The sequence below is a fragment of the Taudactylus pleione genome, unplaced genomic scaffold (genome assembly GCF_031769625.1).
Source record: "Taudactylus pleione unplaced genomic scaffold, aTauple2 ptg002471c, whole genome shotgun sequence".
NCBI lineage: Eukaryota > Metazoa > Chordata > Amphibia > Anura > Myobatrachidae > Taudactylus > Taudactylus pleione.
In genome coordinates, this window is record NW_028286854.1 from 53,858 (window position 1) to 74,213 (window position 20,356).

The 20,356-nt window shown below is 39.9% G+C and overlaps 1 long non-coding RNA gene across 1 annotated transcript; it reads right to left on the bottom strand.

Moving 5' to 3' along the window:
* Positions 1-2,846: 2,846 nt before the first annotated feature.
* LOC148431295 (uncharacterized) lies at positions 2,847-4,247 on the bottom strand. Its single transcript, XR_015877217.1, has 2 exons — positions 4,018-4,247; positions 2,847-3,725 (listed from the first exon to the last, which is right to left on the bottom strand). It is a non-coding gene; the product is annotated as an uncharacterized LOC148431295 (long non-coding RNA).
* Positions 4,248-20,356: the final 16,109 nt, after the last annotated feature.

The window sequence follows — 20,356 nt, forward strand, 5'->3', positions numbered from 1 at the left end:
GATCCTGGCAAAGCAAATAAAAGGATTTGATCTACAAATCTGACAAGCTTAGCGGAATCGCTTTGTTTCAGCTCCTCCTTCAGTTTCTCAAGTTGCTTTTCAAACAGTCTAATGAGGGGAATTACCTGACTCAAGCTGGCAGTATCTGAACTCACTTCACAGGTGGATACTTTGAAAGGTTTTAGCACTTTGCACAACAAAGAAAGTATTTTCCACTGAGCTTGAGTAAGGTACATTCCCCCTCCTCTTCCTACGTCAAGTTCATTGTGTAGCTTTGGATGGCATTTTGCTGTTCCACCATCCGCTGTAGCATATAAAAGGGTGGAGTTCCACCTCATAACTATCTGGTGACAGGGGAAATTCAACATTTCTTGCAGGTGCTGCAATCTTCTACATGCACCTGAATTGCAAAAATGTCCAGATATTTTGCGGGCCACGGAGAGCATCTCCTGCACGACCGTGTCATTTAAAAAAAAAAAAATGCACCACCAAGTTGATTGTGTGAGCAAGACATTGGATGTGTTGGAATTCACCCATCTGTAATGTTCTCACAGTATTGATGGCGTTGTCAGAAATCACAAATCCTGAGGGGAGTCCAAGCGGGGCAAGCCATTTTGCAATGACTTCCCTGAGTTTTGTTATGGCGTCAGTGATCCATTGTGCAATTGGGCGACTGCTGTCATACTTGTCCCCCTTGCAAAGGATTGTTTGACAGTCAATTGTTATGTTAAACTACTAAAAGTAGTCTTCTTCCTGGGATGAAGATCCACTCACAGCAGCAACTAGGCACTACACTGCTGATTAAGCTTTCATTTGTTGATCAAGCAGATGGGAAAGTGTATCCAACATGCATTATCATCTATCAGTTGTGTCAGGAAGCAGCAAGCTATTCATACCTGTGTCCTGATCTTATTCTTTTAGCTCGTCTTTGTTTAGCTGCTGCAGGGTGCTGTCAGGAGAAAAACTGGTCTGCAGTATTTTTTTTACCTAATCCTAAAATTTTTATCAATAATTAAAACTAAACAGCTAAACAGTTGTATTCATTTATTTAAAATTTAAATATAATTTATTTAATGATTGATATAAAAATTATACAGTATGTGTAAATATTTATTCTGGCAAGTTTCTCATTCATTTAGGGGGATATTTATCAATCCTTGGAGAGAGAAGGTAGAGAGAGTACAAGTACCAACCACTCAGCTTCTAACTCATTATTACAGGATGTGTTTGAAAAATGAGTTATGGTAAGAACTTACCTTTGTTAACTCTTTCTTCGAAGCCCATTGGGTCCACAGGGAGACCTTGGTGTGTAGGTTATGGATCTGGATCCAGGCCCCACGCAGTTCAAGCTTTCAACTCCCAGGATGCACTGGTCAATCCTACTTATACCCGGAGGAGGATAAGAGTGAAGGAAGACTGGTACACACGAGAACCACACTCTCAGAGGAGACGGGAAACATTTCTTGGTTCGTCTGGCTAGGTCGGCCGAACCCCACCATGGTGGGGGAAACCTGTATGCACCTTGGCTATGGGGCCTTCAAAGAGTTACCGCATGTAGGTGCACAGCATAGCATATCCTTGAGCAGCCATTCCTACAGCCAGGCTGCCCCACATGCTTTTGGGAACTTTTAAAGGCATCACAATCAATTTCCAGTCAATAGAATGGTGTTTAGAAGCTCAAATCATTATTCTATTTATTTAGGGATTTGAAGTTCGATTTTGTGCTCATTTTATGTTTTTGGGCTTTAGTAACTCCTTTCATTAAAAAAAAAAAAAACCTATCCAAAATCGAACAAAAAACAAAACCAAAGCATTGTAAATATACCCCCAGGTTATTAAACATGAAGCGGAACAGGACACTTCCATTCATAACCAGCCACCTCCTATGCATATAAAACCAAAGTTACAGATGGCCCTGACCAAATGAGCTTGCATTTTGTAGTAGAACATTTGTAGCAGGACAAAAACCGTGGCTAATGTAAGGCAAAAGCATCATCAGCTACACATTTTTAAAAGTAGCCATAAGTGACTGACATTTTTGCAAAGGCCCTAGGGGATGTCACGAATGACAGTGGAAGGAGACATGGAAAACCACTAGTCATTGAAGTCCTCCAAGACCGGCTTATGCTGCTAGTAACTTTATTTTTGCTTAGTAATCTAGGTATTAGAAAAGATTAGTAACAGTTTACTTAAAACAGTTTTTTACATTGAATTACCCTAATTAGTACAAATCTGTGTTTTGTGTGATACGAATTAAACTGGTGCTGCTAGCTAGATTTTTCTGAGAAAGAAAAGGACTACAATATTGTGTTTTGTAATCAATTAGTTTATGAAGAAGAGTAGTTTATATGTAAACTGACCTAACTTTGGGATCCTGAGTTTAGAATTAAATTTGATTTAGATTAAATCTTGTTTCAATGAACTATATTACATGGGGGAATGCACTGAAATACCATTGTTTAATGCAGAAAAAAGAGAAACTGAATAACTATGGATACACTTTAAAGAGAAATAACACATTTAAACAAAAAAGTAAATATTAAAACTTATTACAAGAAACCTCTGAGTGTGTTATGGAGCTCCAAAATGTGCTAAACATTAAGTAAAAAGTGATTAAATTTCTCAAATTTTTAGACAACCTTCCTAAAGAACTTTGGTCCCTGGATGTTGCATCTCAGGAGTAATTACCTACAGGTACAGTCTTCTTCTCCCAGCAAAAATGAGGTCTCTATATTGCCAGGATATAGACGCATAGAAAACCCTTAAGAAGTACTTTGTTAAATAATAAAAAAAAACAGCATATATCGATGAAGATCTTGATAAAGCAAAATATTAATTACATAGTCTTTTGTGGTAAAGCAAATATAATTTATTTAGGGAAACATTTCCACTTTTCTGCAGAGTGACACAGAGTAATGAGAAGTAAATTAGATCTCTGAATTTGTCACAGAAAGACAGAGCATCTTATACACATGATTACAGAATCATTTACAGATAGAAGTTTACAGGAACAGTATAATACAGGTATTTCATTGGATAATGTAGAGAAAAGTGTGAAGCACAGTATAGTCACAGGGAGGGGGGGATAGGGCAATATCAGATGAGGTTTTCATGATCTTGGAGCAATATCAGACATTAAACGGTTCGGACAGAGTGACATCCAACATATAACATGATGTTAGGTCTGAACGTAAACAAATTAGAACAAGGCTGATGTTGGTCATGTTGCAGGATGTGTGGCGCCATCAAAGACATAGTTCATGAGATTTCTCTTTATATCCACATTCTCCCTTCTCAGCACTTATTGTGGTTATCTCATCATCACTTTGGGTCACTGAAGAGTTTAGCTGCAGAACAAACATCAACAATTTAATCAAGCAATATATACACCATTTTTATTTAACTCCATCAATCTATACATGCGCCAAGAGATCTACAGACCTAACAAGTTGTAGTTGATCACAAAATGTTTCACACAATGTAATTTACTATGTAAGGAAATGCATTCTTACAAACCATTGGCTTGACAACTGCAAATAATGACCCCATGTGAGCTAATAAACTTGTACTTCCTACTGCAATGTATTTGCAAGAATGAAATCTGCACGACTATGATTGAAGACACCAGTTTCCTCTTGTAACATTGAAGCAAACCATTTTCTTTCACGTATCCAAAACCCTCAATGTTCATTAGAGTAGCTGCTCAAGTGAGAAGTGCAGAAATTCTAGGAAGTAAAGAAAATGTATACTCAAAACAAACCTGCCAACTGTAAATAGGGACAATGAGAGACAAAAAAGTTACAATCAACAATAAACTATGAAGACATGAAAAAAAAATGAAAGAAGGATATGAGAGTGACAACCACAAAGCACCATACTGTAGGATGACATGTCGCACGGCACCTTACGTCACAGCACCTCACAGCATAAAGCCAAAGTAGTTTTATAGAGAATGAAAATATAGTTTGTATTGTTGGATGTAACCTATTAAGATATTAAAGCAAGCCAATTACTTACAATGAATACAGGATATCATTGCCTCTGGATAGTCGTCAGTAAGCGTCTTGTCTGGTATCTTCATAGGCTCAATAGTCTGCAGCACTGTATCCTGATAAACTCCTGTAATGTCCACCACAAAGCCATCTATAATATCCAAGCTGTTTGAAGACACTGGTTTCCGCTTGTACCACTGCCAATGGATGAAGCAAATCATTTTCTTTAAGGTATCCAAAAACCTCAATGTTCATTAGAGTAGCTGCTGGAATGAGAAGTGCAGTAATTCTAGGAGGTAAAGAAAGTTTCTACTGAAAATATAACACTGCCAATTGTAAATAATTGGTACAACACCCTACAGGCAGGAAATATACAGCATTATGACACGCCACACCATACTAAGTTTTAGGGGCAATAAATATAGTTTGTATTTGTTAAGTGTAACCTATTAATATATTACCTAAAAGCAAGCGGGATATGCTACTAACAGGAAGCAACCATACTATAGAATGCCACTCCATACGGAACAGCACCACATAGCATGATGCTATACTAACAGTTAAGGACAATTAAACTAGGTTAAATTCAATAATATATACTATTACGATTATAACTAAAAGCAACCATAATTTATAATGCCACTCCATACGCTGCCTAAAGGTGCGTATCCACTACCAGACATGGAAATGACAGCACGATTACGACATTGTAATCGTGATGTCGTTTCCATGTCTGTAATGTGCCTACACTGAACGTTCAGTGTAGCACACACATTCATCATCGCCGTACATGCGGAACCTAACGTGATTGTCAGGTTGACCAGCATGTACGGGCGATGATAGATGTCGGAACCGACCTGCTGGCGCACGCATCACTGGTAGTTTGACCAAAATGTGCACGATACATGTGCGATTTAAATTGCAATGTGGATACGCACCATTACGGAACAGCACCACACATGCTGTATAACAGTTTTAAGGACACAAACTAGGTTAAATGCAATAATGCATAGTATTAAAAATACTAACTAAAAACAACCATACTTTATGCCACTCCATACGGAACAGCACTACACAGCATGATGCTATTTAAACTTTTAAGGACAATTACACTAGGTTAAATGCAATAATGTAAACTATGAAGATACTAAAAGCAAGCAAAATATTCAACAGGAAGCATCCATACTATATAATGCCACTCCATACGGTGCCTTACAGAACAGCACTACACAGCATGATGCTATACTAACAGTCGGTAGAACAATTACACTAGGTTAAATGCAATAATGCATACTATTAAGATACTAAAAGCAAGCATCCATACTATATAATGCCACTCCATACGGTGCCTTACGGAACAGCACTACACAGCATGATGCTATACTAACAGTCGGTAGAACAATTACACTAGGTTAAATGCAATAATGCATACTATTAAGATACTAAAAGCAAGCAAAATATTCAACAGGAAGCATCCATACTATATAATGCCACTCCATACGGTGCCTTACGGAACAGCACTACACAGCATGATGCTATACTAACAGTTAGTAGAACAATTACACTAGGTTAAATGCAATAATGCATACTATTAAGATACTAAAAGCAAGCAAAATATTCAACAGGAAGCATCCATACTATATAATGCCACTCCATACGGTGCCTTACAGAACAGCACTACACAGCATGATGCTATACTAACAGTTAGTAGAACAATTACACTAGGTTAAATGCAATAATGCATACTATTAAGATACTAAAAGCAAGCAAAATATTCAACAGGAAGCATCCAAACTATATAATGCCACTCCATACGGTGCCTTACGGAACAGCACTACACAGCATGATGCTATACTAACAGTTAGTAGAACAATTACACTAGGTTAAATGCAATAATGCATACCATTAAGATACTAAAAGCAAGCATCCATACTATATAATGCCACTCCATACGGTGCCTTACAGAACAGCACCACACAGTATGATGCCATTTTAAGTTTTAAGGATAATTAAATTAGGTTAAACTAAACAATACAGACTATTAGGATATTAAAACAAGCATTACCTGGGCATGGAAGTTCGTAAGAATCTTGTCTGGTAGCTTTAGAAACTCAATAGTCTGCAGCACTGTATCCTGATGGCCTCTTGATATGGCCACACACAAACCAGTCTATAATATCCACCATGTTTGAAGACACCAGTTTCCCCTTGTAACATTGAAGCAAACCATTTTCTTTCACGTATCCAAAACCCTCAATGTTCATTAGAGTAGCTGCTCAAGTGAGAAGTGCAGAAATTCTAGGAAGTAAAGAAAATGTATACTCAAAACAAACCTGCCAACTGTAAATAGGGACAATGAGAGACAAAAAGGTTACAATCAACAATAAACTATGAAGACATGAAAAAAAAATGAAAGAAGGATATGAGAGTGACAACCACAAAGCACCATACTGTAGGATGACATGTCGCACGGCACCTTACGGCACAACACCACACAGCACAGCACCTCACAGCATCTCTCAGCATGACGAAGATATACAGAACTGGAGTCTTAGCCGTAAAGATCTGCAACCGTTCGTAGCGGAACTCAGTCCTGGAACCAACTACTGGGAACGCAGACTAACACTGCTATAGAGACTCACTGCTGCATAGACCGGAACCATCGAATCGCAACATTTGAGAGAAAAGAAGACATTAAAGAAAAAGAAAGAAGGATATGAGAGTGATAACCACAAAGCACCATACTGTAGGATGACATGTCGCACGGCACCTTACGGCACAACACCACACAGCACAGCACCTCACAGCATCTCTCAGCATGACGAAGATATACAGAACTGGAGTCTTAGCCGTGAAGATCTGCAACCGTTCGTAGCGGAACTCAGTCCTGGAACCAACTACTGGGAACGCAGACTAACACTGCTATAGAGACTCACTGCTGCATAGACCGGAACCATCGAATCGCAACATTTGAGAGAAAAGAAGACATTAAAGAAAAAGAAAGAAGGATATGAGAGTGATAACCACAAAGCACCATACTGTAGGATGACATGTCGCACGGCACCTTACGACACAACACCTCACAGCACAGCACCTCACAGCATCTCTCAGCATGACGAAGATATGCAGAACTGGAGTCTTAACCGTGAAGGTCTGCAACCGTTCGTAGCGGAACTCAGTTCTGGAACCAACTACTGGGAATGCAGACTAACACTGCTATAGAGACTCAATGCTGCATAGACCGGAACCATCGAATCGCAACATTTGAGAGAAAAGAAGACATTAAAGAAAAAGAAAGAAGGATATGAGAGTGACAACCACAAAGCACCATACTGTAGGATGACATGTCGCACGGCACCTTACGGCACAACACCACACAGCACAGCACCTCACAGCATCTCTCAGCATGACGAAGATATACAGAACTGGAGTCTTAGCCGTGAAGGTCTGCAACCGTTCGTAGCGGAACTCAGTCCTGGAACCAACTACTGGGAACGCAGACTAACACTGCTATAGAGACTCACTGCTGCATAGACCGGAACCATCGAATCGCAACATTTGAGAGAAAAGAAGACATTAAAGAAAAAGAAAGAAGGATATGAGAGTGATAACCACAAAGCACCATACTGTAGGATGACATGTCGCACGGCACCTTACGTCACAGCACCTCACAGCATAAAGCCAAAGTAGTTTTATAGAGAATGAAAATATAGTTTGTATTGTTGGATGTAACCTATTAAGATATTAAAGCAAGCCAATTACTTACAATGAATACAGGATATCATTGCCTCTGGATAGTCGTCAGTAAGCGTCTTGTCTGGTAGCTTCATAGGCTCAATAGTCTGCAGCACTGTATCCTGATAAACTCCTGTAATGTCCACCACAAAGCCATCTATAATATCCAAGCTGTTTGAAGACACTGGTTTCCGCTTGTACCACTGCCAATGGATGAAGCAAATCATTTTCTTTAAGGTATCCAAAAACCTCAATGTTCATTAGAGTAGCTGCTGGAATGAGAAGTGCAGTAATTCTAGGAGGTAAAGAAAGTTTCTACTGAAAATATAACACTGCCAATTGTAAATAATTGGTACAACACCCTACAGGCAGGAAATATACAGCATTATGACACGCCACACCATACTAAGTTTTAGGGGCAATAAATATAGTTTGTATTTGTTAAGTGTAACCTATTAATATATTACCTAAAAGCAAGCGGGATATGCTACTAACAGGAAGCAACCATACTATAGAATGCCACTCCATACGGAACAGCACCACATAGCATGATGCTATACTAACAGTTAAGGACAATTAAACTAGGTTAAATTCAATAATATATACTATTACGATTATAACTAAAAGCAACCATAATTTATAATGCCACTCCATACGCTGCCTAAAGGTGCGTATCCACTACCAGACATGGAAATGACAGCACGATTACGACATTGTAATCGTGATGTCGTTTCCATGTCTGTAATGTGCCTACACTGAACGTTCAGTGTAGCACACACATTCATCATCGCCGTACATGCGGAACCTGACGTGATTGTCAGGTTGACCAGCATGTACGGGCGATGATAGATGTCGGAACCGACCTGCGGGCGCACGCATCACTGGTAGTTTGACCAAAATGTGCACGATACATGTGCGATTTAAATTGCAATGTGGATACGCACCATTACGGAACAGCACCACACATGCTGTATAACAGTTTTAAGGACACAAACTAGGTTAAATGCAATAATGCATAGTATTAAAAATACTAACTAAAAACAACCATACTTTATGCCACTCCATACGGAACAGCACTACACAGCATGATGCTATTTAAACTTTTAAGGACAATTACACTAGGTTAAATGCAATAATGTAAACTATGAAGATACTAAAAGCAAGCAAAAATATGCAAAAGGAAGCATCCATACTATATAATGCCACTCCATACGGTGCCTTACGGAACAGCACTACACAGCATGATGCTATACTAACAGTTGGTAGAACAATTACACTAGGTTAAATGCAATAATGCATACTATTAAGATACTAAAAGCAAGCATCCATACTATATAATGCCACTCCATACGGTGCCTTACGGAACAGCACTACACAGCATGATGCTATACTAACAGTTGGTAGAACAATTACACTAGGTTAAATGCAATAATGCATACTATTAAGATACTAAAAGCAAGCATCCATACTATATAATACCACTCCATACGGTGCCTTACGGAACAGCACTACACAGCATGATGCTATACTAACAGTTGGTAGAACAATTACACTAGGTTAAATGCAATAATGCATACTATTAAGATACTAAAAGCAAGCATCCATACTATATAATGCCACTCCATACGGTGCCTTACGGAACAGCACTACACAGCATGATGCTATACTAACAGTTGGTAGAACAATTACACTAGGTTAAATGCAATAATGCATACTATTAAGATACTAAAAGCAAGCATCCATACTATATAATGCCACTCCATACGGTGCCTTACGGAACAGCACTACACAGCATGATGCTATACTAACAGTTGGTAGAACAATTACACTAGGTTAAATGCAATAATGCATACTATTAAGATACTAAAAGCAAGCAAAATATTCAACAGGAAGCATCCATACTATATAATGCCACTCCATACGGTGCCTTACGGAACAGCACTACACAGCATGATGCTATACTAACAGTTGGTAGAACAATTACACTAGGTTAAATGCAATAATGCATACTATTAAGATACTAAAAGCAAGCATCCATACTATATAATGCCACTCCATACGGTGCCTTACGGAACAGCACTACACAGCATGATGCTATACTAACAGTTGGTAGAACAATTACACTAGGTTAAATGCAATAATGCATACCATTAAGATACTAAAAGCAAGCATCCATACTATATAATGCCACTCCATACGGTGCCTTACAGAACAGCACCACACAGTATGATGCCATTTTAAGTTTTAAGGATAATTAAATTAGGTTAAACTAAACAATACAGACTATTAGGATATTAAAACAAGCATTACCTGGGCATGGAAGTTCGTAAGAATCTTGTCTGGTAGCTTTAGAAACTCAATAGTCTGCAGCACTGTATCCTGATGGCCTCTTGATATGGCCACACACAAACCAGTCTATAATATCCACCATGTTTGAAGACACCAGTTTCCCCTTGTAACATTGAAGCAAACCATTTTCTTTCACGTATCCAAAACCCTCAATGTTCATTAGAGTAGCTGCTCAAGTGAGAAGTGCAGAAATTCTAGGAAGTAAAGAAAATGTATACTCAAAACAAACCTGCCAACTGTAAATAGGGACAATGAGAGACAAAAAGGTTACAATCAACAATAAACTATGAAGACATGAAAAAAAAATGAAAGAAGGATATGAGAGTGACAACCACAAAGCACCATACTGTAGGATGACATGTCGCACGGCACCTTACGACACAACACCTCACAGCACAGCACCTCACAGCATCTCTCAGCATGACGAAGATATACAGAACTGGAGTCTTAGCCGTGAAGGTCTGCAACCGTTCGTAGCGGAACTCAGTCCTGGAACCAACTACTGGGAACGCAGACTAACACTGCTATAGAGACTCACTGCTGCATAGACCGGAACCATCGAATCGCAACATTTGAGAGAAAAGAAGACATTAAAGAAAAAGAAAGAAGGATATGAGAGTGATAACCACAAAGCACCATACTGTAGGATGACATGTCGCACGGCACCTTACGACACAACACCTCACAGCACAGCACCTCACAGCATCTCTCAGCATGACGAAGATATACAGAACTGGAGTCTTAGCCGTGAAGGTCTGCAACCGTTCGTAGCGGAACTCAGTCCTGGAACCAACTACTGGGAACGCAGACTAACACTGCTTTAGAGACTCACTGCTGCATAGACCGGAACCATCGAATCGCAACATTTGAGAGAAAAGAAGACATTAAAGAAAAAGAAAGAAGGATATGAGAGTGATAACCACAAAGCACCATACTGTAGGATGACATGTCGCACGGCACCTTACGACACAACACCTCACAGCACAGCACCTCACAGCATCTCTCAGCATGACGAAGATATACAGAACTGGAGTCTTAGCCGTGAAGGTCTGCAACCGTTCGTAGCGGAACTCAGTTCTGGAACCAACTACTGGGAATGCAGACTAACACTGCTATAGAGACTCACTGCTGCATAGACCGGAACCATCGAATCGCAACATTTGAGAGAAAAGAAGACATTAAAGAAAAAGAAAGAAGGATATGAGAGTGATAACCACAAAGCACCATACTGTAGGATGACATGTCGCACGGCACCTTACGTCACAGCACCTCACAGCATAAAGCCAAAGTAGTTTTATAGAGAATGAAAATATAGTTTGTATTGTTGGATGTAACCTATTAAGATATTAAAGCAAGCCAATTACTTACAATGAATACAGGATATCATTGCCTCTGGATAGTCGTCAGTAAGCGTCTTGTCTGGTAGCTTCATAGGCTCAATAGTCTGCAGCACTGTATCCTGATAAACTCCTGTAATGTCCACCACAAAGCCATCTATAATATCCAAGCTGTTTGAAAACACTGGTTTCCGCTTGTACCACTGCCAATGGATGAAGCAAATCATTTTCTTTAAGGTATCCAAAAACCTCAATGTTCATTAGAGTAGCTGCTGGAATGAGAAGTGCAGTAATTCTAGGAGGTAAAGAAAGTTTCTACTGAAAATATAACACTGCCAATTGTAAATAATTGGTACAACACCCTACAGGCAGGAAATATACAGCATTATGACACGCCACACCATACTAAGTTTTAGGGGCAATAAATATAGTTTGTATTTGTTAAGTGTAACCTATTAATATATTACCTAAAAGCAAGCGGGATATGCTACTAACAGGAAGCAACCATACTATAGAATGCCACTCCATACGGAACAGCACCACATAGCATGATGCTATACTAACAGTTAAGGACAATTAAACTAGGTTAAATTCAATAATATATACGATTACGATTATAACTAAAAGCAACCATAATTTATAATGCCACTCCATACGCTGCCTAAAGGTGCGTATCCACTACCAGACATGGAAATGACAGCACGATTACGACATTGTAATCGTGATGTCGTTTCCATGTCTGTAATGTGCCTACACTGAACGTTCAGTGTAGCACACACATTCATCATCGCCGTACATGCGGAACCTGACGTGATTGTCAGGTTGACCAGCATGTACGGGCGATGATAGATGTCGGAACCGACCTGCGGGCGCACGCATCACTGGTAGTTTGACCAAAATGTGCACGATACATGTGCGATTTAAATTGCAATGTGGATACGCACCATTACGGAACAGCACCACACATGCTGTATAACAGTTTTAAGGACACAAACTAGGTTAAATGCAATAATGCATAGTATTAAAAATACTAACTAAAAACAACCATACTTTATGCCACTCCATACGGAACAGCACTACACAGCATGATGCTATTTAAACTTTTAAGGACAATTACACTAGGCTAAATGCAATAATGTAAACTATGAAGATACTAAAAGCAAGCAAAAATATGCAAAAGGAAGCATCCATACTATGTAATGCCACTCCATACGGTGCCTTACGGAACAGCACTACACAGCATGATGCTATACTAACAGTTTTGAGAACAATTACACTAGGTTAAATGCAATAATGCATACTATTAAGATACTAAAAGCAAGCATCCATACTATATAATGCCACTCCATACGGTGCCTTACGGAACAGCACTACACAGCATGATGCTATACTAACAGTTGGTAGAACAATTACACTAGGTTAAATGCAATAATGCATACTATTAAGATACTAAAAGCAAGCAAAATATTCAACAGGAAGCATCCATACTATATAATGCCACTCCATACGGTGCCTTACAGAACAGCACTACACAGCATGATGCTATACTAACAGTCGGTAGAACAATTACACTAGGTTAAATGCAATAATGCATACTATTAAGATACTAAAAGCAAGCATCCATACTATATAATGCCACTCCATACGGTGCCTTACGGAACAGCACTACACAGCATGATGCTATACTAACAGTCGGTAGAACAATTACACTAGGTTAAATGCAATAATGCATACTATTAAGATACTAAAAGCAAGCAAAATATTCAACAGGAAGCATCCATACTATATAATGCCACTCCATACGGTGCCTTACGGAACAGCACTACACAGCATGATGCTATACTAACAGTTAGTAGAACAATTACACTAGGTTAAATGCAATAATGCATACTATTAAGATACTAAAAGCAAGCAAAATATTCAACAGGAAGCATCCATACTATATAATGCCACTCCATACGGTGCCTTACAGAACAGCACTACACAGCATGATGCTATACTAACAGTCGGTAGAACAATTACACTAGGTTAAATGCAATAATGCATACTATTAAGATACTAAAAGCAAGCATCCATACTATATAATGCCACTCCATACGGTGCCTTACGGAACAGCACTACACAGCATGATGCTATACTAACAGTCGGTAGAACAATTACACTAGGTTAAATGCAATAATGCATACTATTAAGATACTAAAAGCAAGCAAAATATTCAACAGGAAGCATCCATACTATATAATGCCACTCCATACGGTGCCTTACGGAACAGCACTACACAGCATGATGCTATACTAACAGTTAGTAGAACAATTACACTAGGTTAAAAGCAATAATGCATACTATTAAGATACTAAAAGCAAGCAAAATATTCAACAGGAAGCATCCAAACTATATAATGCCACTCCATACGGTGCCTTACGGAACAGCACTACACAGCATGATGCTATACTAACAGTTAGTAGAACAATTACACTAGGTTAAATGCAATAATGCATACTATTAAGATACTAAAAGCAAGCATCCATACTATATAATGCCACTCCATACGGTGCCTTACAGAACAGCACCACACAGTATGATGCCATTTTAAGTTTTAAGGATAATTAAATTAGGTTAAACTAAACAATACAGACTATTAGGATATTAAAACAAGCATTACCTGGGCATGGAAGTTCGTAAGAATCTTGTCTGGTAGCTTTAGAAACTCAATAGTCTGCAGCACTGTATCCTGATGGCCTCTTGATATGGCCACACACAAACCAGTCTATAATATCCACCATGTTTGAAGACACCAGTTTCCCCTTGTAACATTGAAGCAAACCATTTTCTTTCACGTATCCAAAACCCTCAATGTTCATTAGAGTAGCTGCTCAAGTGAGAAGTGCAGAAATTCTAGGAAGTAAAGAAAATGTATACTCAAAACAAACCTGCCAACTGTAAATAGGGACAATGAGAGACAAAAAGGTTACAATCAACAATAAACTATGAAGACATGAAAAAAAAATGAAAGAAGGATATGAGAGTGACAACCACAAAGCACCATACTGTAGGATGACATGTCGCACGGCACCTTACGGCACAACACCACACAGCACAGCACCTCACAGCATCTCTCAGCATGACGAAGATATACAGAACTGGAGTCTTAGCCGTGAAGATCTGCAACCGTTCGTAGCGGAACTCAGTCCTGGAACCAACTACTGGGAACGCAGACTAACACTGCTATAGAGACTCACTGCTGCATAGACCGGAACCATCGAATCGCAACATTTGAGAGAAAAGAAGACATTAAAGAAAAAGAAAGAAGGATATGAGAGTGATAACCACAAAGCACCATACTGTAGGATGACATGTCGCACGGCACCTTACGGCACAACCCCACACAGCACAGCACCTCACAGCATCTCTCAGCATGACGAAGATATACAGAACTGGAGTCTTAGCCGTGAAGATCTGCAACCGTTCGTAGCGGAACTCAGTCCTGGAACCAACTACTGGGAACGCAGACTAACACTGCTATAGAGACTCACTGCTGCATAGACCGGAACCATCGAATCGCAACATTTGAGAGAAAAGAAGACATTAAAGAAAAAGAAAGAAGGATATGAGAGTGATAACCACAAAGCACCATACTGTAGGATGACATGTCGCACGGCACCTTACGACACAACACCTCACAGCACAGCACCTCACAGCATCTCTCAGCATGACGAAGATATGCAGAACTGGAGTCTTAACCGTGAAGGTCTGCAACCGTTCGTAGCGGAACTCAGTTCTGGAACCAACTACTGGGAATGCAGACTAACACTGCTATAGAGAGTCAATGCTGCATAGACCGGAACCATCGAATCGCAACATTTGAGAGAAAAGAAGACATTAAAGAAAAAGAAAGAAGGATATGAGAGTGATAACCACAAAGCACCATACTGTAGGATGACATGTCGCACGGCACCTTACGGCACAACACCACACAGCACAGCACCTCACAGCATCTCTCAGCATGACGAAGATATACAGAACTGGAGTCTTAGCCGTGAAGATCTGCAACCGTTCGTAGCGGAACTCAGTCCTGGAACCAACTACTGGGAACGCAGACTAACACTGCTATAGAGACTCACTGCTGCATAGACCGGAACCATCGAATCGCAACATTTGAGAGAAAAGAAGACATTAAAGAAAAAGAAAGAAGGATATGAGAGTGATAACCACAAAGCACCATACTGTAGGATGACATGTCGCACGGCACCTTACGACACAACACCTCACAGCACAGCACCTCACAGCATCTCTCAGCATGACGAAGATATGCAGAACTGGAGTCTTAACCGTGAAGGTCTGCAACCGTTCGTAGCGGAACTCAGTCCTGGAACCAACTACTGGGAATGCAGACTAACACTGCTATAGAGACTCAATGCTGCATAGACCGGAACCATCGAATCGCAACATTTGAGAGAAAAGAAGACATTAAAGAAAAAGAAAGAAGGATATGAGAGTGACAACCACAAAGCACCATACTGTAGGATGACATGTCGCACGGCACCTTACGGCACAACACCACACAGCACAGCACCTCACAGCATCTCTCAGCATGACGAAGATATACAGAACTGGAGTCTTAGCCGTGAAGGTCTGCAACCGTTCGTAGCGGAACTCAGTCCTGGAACCAACTACTGGGAACGCAGACTAACACTGCTATAGAGACTCACTGCTGCATAGACCGGAACCATCGAATCGCAACATTTGAGAGAAAAGAAGACATTAAAGAAAAAGAAAGAAGGATATGAGAGTGATAACCACAAAGCACCATACTGTAGGATGACATGTCGCACGGCACCTTACGTCACAGCACCTCACAGCATAAAGCCAAAGTAGTTTTATAGAGAATGAAAATATAGTTTGTATTGTTGGATGTAACCTATTAAGATATTAAAGCAAGCCAATTACTTACAATGAATACAGGATATCATTGCCTCTGGATAGTCGTCAGTAAGCGTCTTGTCTGGTAGCTTCATAGGCTCAATAGTCTGCAGCACTGTATCCTGATAAACTCCTGTAATGTCCACCACAAAGCCATCTATAATATCCAAGCTGTTTGAAGACACTGGTTTCCGCTTGTACCACTGCCAATGGATGAAGCAAATCATTTTCTTTAAGGTATCCAAAAACCTCAATGTTCATTAGAGTAGCTGCTGGAATGAGAAGTGCAGTAATTCTAGGAGGTAAAGAAAGTTTCTACTGAAAATATAACACTGCCAATTGTAAATAATTGGTACAACACCCTACAGGCAGGAAATATACAGCATTATGACACGCCACACCATACTAAGTTTTAGGGGCAATAAATATAGTTTGTATTTGTTAAGTGTAACCTATTAATATATTACCTAAAAGCAAGCGGGATATGCTACTAACAGGAAGCAACCATACTATAGAATGCCACTCCATACGGAACAGCACCACATAGCATGATGCTATACTAACAGTTAAGGACAATTAAACTAGGTTAAATTCAATAATATATACTATTACGATTATAACTAAAAGCAACCATAATTTATAATGCCACTCCATACGCTGCCTAAAGGTGCGTATCCACTACCAGACATGGAAATGACAGCACGATTACGACATTGTAATCGTGATGTCGTTTCCATGTCTGTAATGTGCCTACACTGAACGTTCAGTGTAGCACACACATTCATCATCGCCGTACATGCGGAACCTGACGTGATTGTCAGGTTGACCAGCATGTACGGGCGATGATAGATGTCGGAACCGACCTGCGGGCGCACGCATCACTGGTAGTTTGACCAAAATGTGCACGATACATGTGCGATTTAAATTGCAATGTGGATACGCACCATTACGGAACAGCACCACACATGCTGTATAACAGTTTTAAGGACACAAACTAGGTTAAATGCAATAATGCATAGTATTAAAAATACTAACTAAAAACAACCATACTTTATGCCACTCCATACGGAACAGCACTACACAGCATGATGCTATTTAAACTTTTAAGGACAATTACACTAGGTTAAATGCAATAATGTAAACTATGAAGATACTAAAAGCAAGCAAAAATATGCAAAAGGAAGCATCCATACTATATAATGCCACTCCATACGGTGCCTTACGGAACAGCACTACACAGCATGATGCTATACTAACAGTTTTGAGAACAATTACACTAGGTTAAATGCAATAATGCATACTATTAAGATACTAAAAGCAAGCATCCATACTATATAATGCCACTCCATACGGTGCCTTACGGAACAGCACTACACAGCATGATGCTATACTAACAGTTGGTAGAACAATTACACTAGGTTAAATGCAATAATGCATACTATTAAGATACTAAAAGCAAGCATCCATACTATATAATGCCACTCCATACGGTGCCTTACGGAACAGCACTACACAGCATGATGCTATACTAACAGTTGGTAGAACAATTACACTAGGTTAAATGCAATAATGCATACTATTAAGATACTAAAAGCAAGCAAAATATTCAACAGGAAGCATCCATACTATATAATGCCACTCCATACGGTGCCTTACGGAACAGCACTACACAGCATGATGCTATACTAACAGTTGGTAGAACAATTACACTAGGTTAAATGCAATAATGCATACTATTAAGATACTAAAAGCAAGCATCCATACTATATAATGCCACTCCATACGGTGCCTTACGGAACAGCACTACACAGCATGATGCTATACTAACAGTTGGTAGAACAATTACACTAGGTTAAATGCAATAATGCATACCATTAAGATACTAAAAGCAAGCATCCATACTATATAATGCCACTCCATACGGTGCCTTACAGAACAGCACCACACAGTATGATGCCATTTTAAGTTTTAAGGATAATTAAATTAGGTTAAACTAAACAATACAGACTATTAGGATATTAAAACAAGCATTACCTGGGCATGGAAGTTCGTAAGAATCTTGTCTGGTAGCTTCAGAAACTCAATAGTCTGCAGCACTGTATCCTGATGGCCTCTTGATATGGCCACACACAAACCAGTCTATAATATCCACCATGTTTGAAGACACCAGTTTCCCCTTGTAACATTGAAGCAAACCATTTTCTTTCACGTATCCAAAACCCTCAATGTTCATTAGAGTAGCTGCTCAAGTGAGAAGTGCAGAAATTCTAGGAAGTAAAGAAAATGTATACTCAAAACAAACCTGCCAACTGTAAATAGGGACAATGAGAGACAAAAAGGTTACAATCAACAATAAACTATGAAGACATGAAAAAAAAATGAAAGAAGGATATGAGAGTGACAACCACAAAGCACCATACTGTAGGATGACATGTCGCACGGCACCTTACGACACAACACCTCACAGCACAGCACCTCACAGCATCTCTCAGCATGACGAAGATATACAGAACTGGAGTCTTAGCCGTGAAGGTCTGCAACCGTTCGTAGCGGAACTCAGTTCTGGAACCAACTACTGGGAATGCAGACTAACACTGCTATAGAGACTCAATGCTGCATAGACCGGAACCATCGAATCGCAACATTTGAGAGAAAAGAAGACATTAAAGAAAAAGAAAGAAGGATATGAGAGTGATAACCACAAAGCACCATACTGTAGGATGACATGTCGCACGGCACCTTACGGCACAACACCACACAGCACAGCACCTCACAGCATCTCTCAGCATGACGAAGATATACAGAACTGGAGTCTTAGCCGTGAGGGTCTGCAACCGTTCGTAGCGGAACTCAGTTCTGGAACCAACTACTGGGAATGCAGACTAACACTGCTATAGAGACTCAATGCTGCATAGACCGGAACCATCGAATCGCAACATTTGAGAGAAAAGAAGACATTAAAGAAAAAGAAAGAAGGATATGAGAGTGATAACCACAAAGCACCATACTGTAGGATGACATGTCGCACGGCACCTTACGGCACAACACCACACAGCACAGCACCTCACAGCATCTCTCAGCATGACGAAGATATACAGAACTGGAGTCTTAGCCGTGAAGGTCTGCAACCGTTCGTAGCGGAACTCAGTTCTGGAACCAACTACTGGGAATGCAGACTAACACTGCTATAGAGACTCAATGCTGCATAGACCGGAACCATCGAATCGCAACATTTGAGAGAAAAGAAGACATTAAAGAAAAAGAAAGAAGGATATGAGAGTGACAACCACAAAGCACCATACTGTAGGATGACATGTCGCACGGCACCTTACGGCACAACACCACACAGCACAGCACCTCACAGCATCTCTCAGCATGACGAAGATATACAGAACTGGAGTCTTAGCCGTGAAGGTCTGCAACCGTTCGTAGCGGAACTCAGTCCTGGAACCAACTACTGGGAACGCAGACTAACACTGCTATAGAGACTCACTGCTGCATAGACCGGAACCATCGAATCGCAACATTTGAGAGAAAAGAAGACATTAAAGAAAAAGAAAGAAGGATATGAGAGTGATAACCACAAAGCACCATACTGTAGGATGACATGTCGCACGGCACCTTACGACACAACACCTCACAGCACAGCACCTCACAGCATCTCTCAGCATGACGAAGATATACAGAACTGGAGTCTTAGCCGTGAAGGTCTGCAACCGTTCGTAGCGGAACTCAGTTCTGGAACCAACTACTGGGAATGCAGACTAACACTGCTATAGAGACTCACTGCTGCATAGACCGGAACCATCGAATCGCAACATTTGAGAGAAAAGAAGACATTAAAGAAAAAGAAAGAAGGATATGAGAGTGATAACCACAAAGCACCATACTGTAGGATGACATGTCGCACGGCACCTTACGTCACAGCACCTCACAGCATAAAGCCAAAGTAGTTTTATAGAGAATGAAAATATAGTTTGTATTGTTGGATGTAACCTATTAAGATATTAAAGCAAGCCAATT